The 6,000-nt window shown below is 35.9% G+C and overlaps 1 pseudogene; it reads left to right on the top strand.

The window, feature by feature from the left end:
- The first annotated feature begins 702 nt into the window (after nucleotides 1–702).
- On the top strand, nucleotides 703–881 carry LOC143361156 (U2 spliceosomal RNA; annotated as a pseudogene).
- The last annotated feature ends 5,119 nt before the right edge of the window (nucleotides 882–6,000 follow it).

Below are 6,000 nucleotides of genomic sequence, written 5' to 3'. Positions count from 1 at the left end.
CCTCACTTTAAGTCCGTTTTTCTCACTTTCAATTACTGCACTGCTGTTCTTAACATGTCCATCACTCCGACCGTTAATTTAATTAGCTATTTCCACCATTAGTATACTAATAATTTTTCTTTTTACAGGTTTTCACCGGCACTCTCAGTTCCACGATTCACTGGAAAGAAGGGGTTCTCGTGGCGAGTAATCTCCGCACGCACAGCCCGCCTTCTTTTATTTATTAATTAATTAGTTACTAATTTGTTATTTTCTCTCTTTTCTAGATGTTCCGGACCGTAGTTATTTCATCGATTCGTGTGACCGAGCGGGTTTTCGCGACGAGGAAAAAACCGTACCGTACGAATTCCCGATTACATGTAAGTAGATTCATTAATTTTACTTTAATTTGCACTGTGTCTCGATCCACTTAGTACAGTTTAATAACCGAATTCACGTAATTTGAACCCGAAGATTCGGAACTAGTCCCCCGGGGGGGATTTGCTCTTCTTTTCCTCGAAGTCGCGCGAATTTAGTTAATTATTTATTTGCTATTCTTTTAATTAAATGCTTAAACTCACTTCGAGTTTAACTTCTAAGATTCTTTCGCGACTATTAACTCAAAAAATCTCAAAAAATCTGCTGCTAAGCTCCGATTACCGTGGCGGTTCACTTCGCTCTCATGTTGTACTGCCCCTGGGAACACATGTAACCCGGGGGACAATTGATTGAAAATAAACGCCTTTTATCTGTTCTTATCAGCTTAATATCTGATACACTCCCCATCGGGGAGTCAGAATATTAACTCGATTTTTGGAATTTGACGGAGCGGTCGGGGCTTGCTCCCCCTCGGTCACGGGTCGGCCACGCATTGCAGTGCCGTGTGGATTGGCCCAATTAGCCTTTTAAAAAGCATAATATCCGCTTTCCACAGCCCGTCAAACTTCCAGGAATCGAGGAGATATTCTCGACTCCCCGAAACAGTCAAAATTTAGAAAATTTTCGTTTCGCGCGAAAGTCCGACGGGTACCGCAACCCCCAAAACGCGAGTTTATACCAAGTGGAGTGCTATAAGTGCACTGTATCTAAAAGGCAGAGTTGGGCAGTATCCGATGAAAAATTTATTTGAACGGCCTTCGGATACAAATTCTCTGTTCTTTTGTTTCTATTCGAAGTCGGATGAATCGCGAGAAGTTATTTGTATCTTTATTCGACGAGCGTCTGGTTTCGAGATTTGTATTCGACGTGCCTCCGGATGATTTTCTGGCTATGTTCAGGATTTATTCGGATGGTCGATTGCAACGCCTCCATTTATTCGACGGATTTATTTGTAGATACTCGGCGTCCGCCGACCATCCGAACGATTTTAGGCGTCGAATAAAAATTAATTTCAGAATGTATTCGAAGGCAGATGTCGCGGCGAAATTTATTCGTAACTTTTATTCGATATCCGAAGCTCGATGTGGCCAGACGATTTATTTGAGGATTTATTCGGGACGAGTATTTGGCAGAGATGAAAATGAAATGTATCTTTTATTCGAAATTGTATTCGATGTTCGGATGGCCGACTTTTTTATCCGACGTTGCCAAGCCATAATACGTAAATACGTACCACGGTACAGTGATTACCATTAATAATCGAACACTTTTTATCGTTTAAACTTTTAACGCTTGTTTACATAAATAAATTTTTATTATTTAAACAATTGTTTAAACAAATAAATTTTTGTTATTGAAACAAATGTTTACACCAGTACATTTTTACTAGTTAAACGCTAGCTTACACAAATAAATTTGTATTATTTAAACAATTGTTTAAACAAATAAATTTTTATTATTGAAACAAATGTTTACACCAGTACATTTTTACTAGTTAAACGCTAGTTTACACAAATAAATTTTTATTATTTAAACAATTGTTTAAACAAATAAATTTTTATTGAAACAAATGTTTGCACCAGTACATTTTTACTAGTTAAACGCTAGTTTACACAAATAAATTTTTATTATTTAAACAATCGTTTAAACAAATAAATTTTTATTGAAACAAATGTTTGCACCAGTACATTTTTACTAGTTAAACGCTAGTTTTCACAATTAAATTTTTATTATTTAAACGATTGTTTAAACAAATAAATTTTTTTTATTAAAACAAATGTTTGAACCAGTACATTTGTATTATTGAAACAAATGATTAAACCAGTACATTTTTATTACTTAAAATATTGTTTAAACAAACACATTTTTATTACTTAAACAATTTACGTCACGTTTTGCAGTGAGTAAAACTCTTTATAAGAAAAGGAAATGTCATTGGGTTTCACCATTGGTACTCTGCTGGATGTTAAGTTATTAAGACAATTTTATAAAGAACTCTTTAGATTATGTATTATGTACAGGTACACGTACATATGTAGGCATTGTATGCTATGGCATTTTTCTGTCTACGGTTTTGAATTACCGACTCTGTAGAACATGCTCTGGTACGGCAGCGGACTCTATCGAAATGGAACGGTCAGCTAGTGAAATAAAATTCGTTGATAAACTTCGAAGGAAACGTTTCAATACTGGCACCGTCTAACTTATCAGATTTGTGACGTGTTTAGACTTGTTTTCATCAGCAAACTATTTGCAATCGATTAATAATGTTCCCATGGCAGAATTATGAATTGTAACACACATTTTATTGTTATTAATAAGTGATGGTGAAACGCTTACATTGTTGTCTCCAGGCGGCACATGACGCGACGCTCCATATGGTCGTGATTCAGTAGCAGAGGCAACATTGTAACCAGTAGCGTATTGGCGTTTACCAACTATACCTAATATTATTTCTTATTAACGTTACCATAATGATATCATTACCTACCGATTGAAAATGTTTTCCTGAACAAAATAAGCCCAAACACGGTACAAATCGAATAATAATATCATCGGGTTGTGCTGCCTTTTTCTAGCGCCTTCGGCCACGCGGCCGTGTTTGCATGCTGTCCTTTTCTATCTACGTTCGCCGCAGTCGAAGCGGCTACAAATATATGTATATATATGTGCAATCACAGGCGACGATATACATATGTATATGTGTGCAACGACAGACGTCGATCCCTGCCGAATGATTCCGAGAGTAGAAGAACGAAACATGTGTTACTCTCTTTTTGGCCGAAGGTGTGCGTTGTTTTCAACAAATGCAATCTTTTCATAGAAGGGAACTTTTTAAAAATTTGCAAAAAAATGAGGATATAGCCCCAAGTGTCCTCTTTACAGACCTGTTTTTTAAAAAGATGAACATTTTAAAATTAACGAAATTAAAATTATCTGAAGCGAATGCTGCATCGCGATACACAGCCTTGGACGGCCGGACACTGTGCTGGGTCGAGAAATATATATTTCGTGACATTTTACAATAAATGTTGAACCGTAAGAGATATCAGCATGAAATTTGCAGTAAACTTCGTTAAAAAATTATGCCTATCCACTGATAATTGTCGTCATAAATATATATTTTCAGTAATAATTTTTTAATTCATTGTTTCAATGGTTAACTTGTTATTTATTTAGTACTGTTCCAGATAATTTAAATCATCGATGTCTTTGATTCTAAATTTCTGCATATTCTACAGAGTCGGTAATTCAGAACCGTAGACAGAAAAATGCCATAGCATGCAATGCCTATGTACGTATACCTGTACATAATACATAATCTAAAGAGTGCTTTATAAAATTGTCTTAATACCTTAATATCCAGCAGAGTACCGATGGTGAAACCCAATGACATTTCCTTTTATTATAAAGACTTTTACTCATTGCAAAAGGTGACGTAAATTGTTTAAATAATAAAAATGTATTGGTTTAAACATTTGTTTCAATAATAAAAATTTATTTGTTTAAACAACCGTGTAAGTAATAAAAATGTATTGGTTTAAACATTTGTTTCAATAATAAAAATTTATTTGTTTAAACAATTGTTTAAATAATAAAAATTTATTTGTTTAAACAACCGTTTAAGTAATAAAAATGTATTTGTTTAAATAATAGTTTAAATAATAAAATTTTATTTGTTTAAACAATTGTTTAAATAATAAAAATGTATTGGTTTAAACATTTGTTTCAATAATAAAAATTTATTTGTTTAAACAATCGTTTAAGTAATAAAAATGTATCGGTTGAAAGATCTGATTAAATAATAAAAATTCATTTATTAAACAGTCATTTAAATAATAAACATTTACCTATGTAAATATCTGTTTAAATAATACAAATCTATTTGCTTAAACAATCGTTTAAATAATGAACATGTATGTGTTTAAAAATTCGTTTAAATAATACAAATTCATTGGTTTAAACAATCGTTTAATTAATAAATAGTGTTTGAATATTAATGGGAGTCACTATACCATAGTACGTACTTGCATATTACAACGTAAGTATTATGACTTGGCAACGTCGCTCGGTCTTTTATCCGAACTTCGAATACAATTTCGAATAAAAGACACATTTGATTTTCATTTATTCCTCATGCTCGTCTCGAATAAAAAATCAAATAAATCATCTTCCCTACATCGACCATCCGAATAAATCTCAGGTCCACGTAAAAATCGTACGTCGAAAATCAAAGATACATTCTGAGTTGCGAGTATCTGCCGAAATTGACCGTCGAATACATGGGGGCGCTGCTAAAAACTATCGAATAAAAATCAAAGATACTTTGCAACTCATCAGCTGTATCTTCGGATACATTCTCTCAAATAAGAAATCTCGCCGCTAGAGGCGTCGGATACGCATAGCCGTTGCTCCGCAATTCGGATGACCCACGGACGACAAATGAAAATCGTGAAAAGTATCCGACGGATAGACTGTGGTGAATATGTATCCGAGAGAAACGAGTTCGAATAAAAAATAGATTTCATTTATTTGTATTCGAAATTTTAAAATAAATTTTTGCCCAACTCTGCTAAAAGGATTACCAGAGCCGAGGAGCGATCGGGGCGCGACCAGCCGCCGACGAGGAGGACCACCGACGACCAAGCGCCTCCACCGAAGCCGGACCTCCGGGAAACCGACCACCTGTACAGGGAACCCAAGCGGGGTAAGTGGTCGAAACCCTCTCTCACTATCTCTGTAATTTCTGTCTATTCCCCCGTGTACTTGTAACGGTGTCATTTGGACTCTCCTTGTCCAAGTGCCCGTTTTCAAATACACGGTAAACCCCGTTGACCTCCCCTTTCCGTTCGTTGTTGTGTGTCTTTGTTCTGCCGACGATTAGCACCTGTGCTAACCGTCGATCAGAGCGAAACACAAACAATTAACGGCTCCTTCCCGGTCGCTCGGAACGAAATTTCTGGAAATTTCGATCCGGATTACATAAGCGACAGGTGGAAACCATTCGACAAATTTCGCAATTAAATTAATCAATTAACTCGACGGCTGTTTAAACAATCAGCTCGCTGGTTGTTTAATACGGTTCCCGAGTTTCTAGATTTTATTTATTGCGAAATTGGGGCGCAAGCCTGTGCCGGTAGTTTATTAAAACTAATATTCAACATCTCTTGTTAAGGGCCCGGAGCGCCAAAAGTAGAGTGACTACATTACCGACAAAATATGGTTTTACGGGGATCAAGTTTTCGTCCTTAAAAAGGAATATTTTGTCGCTGGTAAAGGGCTCATTCGAAAGAGGAAGGTTCAATCTAATGCGGGCTGGTCATGAGCTGACGAGATTATGGAGATATTTAGAAATATGAGCGTTAGAAGTAGGCCAAACATTGACGATGCACGTGCCGTGGAATTCAAGCATTTTTATGCCATTGGATGAGTTTTCTGGATGATGTCGAGACCAGCCCGCATTAGAAAATATCTCCAGCTACAAATTGAGCTATAATTTGTCTTGATTCTGTTGCGAAATAAAGGCGAAAACTTGTTTCCCGTTTCGGCATGGCTTTCTAGCGTCAGAATTCATGATATCGATAATATAAAGCAAAAAATGTGACAAGTTTAGTTGAGCTGGAGCTCATCAGGTGGCGCCTA

Source organism: Halictus rubicundus, chromosome 14 (genome assembly GCF_050948215.1).
Source record: "Halictus rubicundus isolate RS-2024b chromosome 14, iyHalRubi1_principal, whole genome shotgun sequence".
NCBI classification, from domain to species: Eukaryota; Metazoa; Arthropoda; class Insecta; order Hymenoptera; family Halictidae; genus Halictus; species Halictus rubicundus.
The sequence above is the reverse complement of the archived record's forward strand: the minus strand, read 5'-3'. Positions and strand labels throughout refer to the sequence as shown.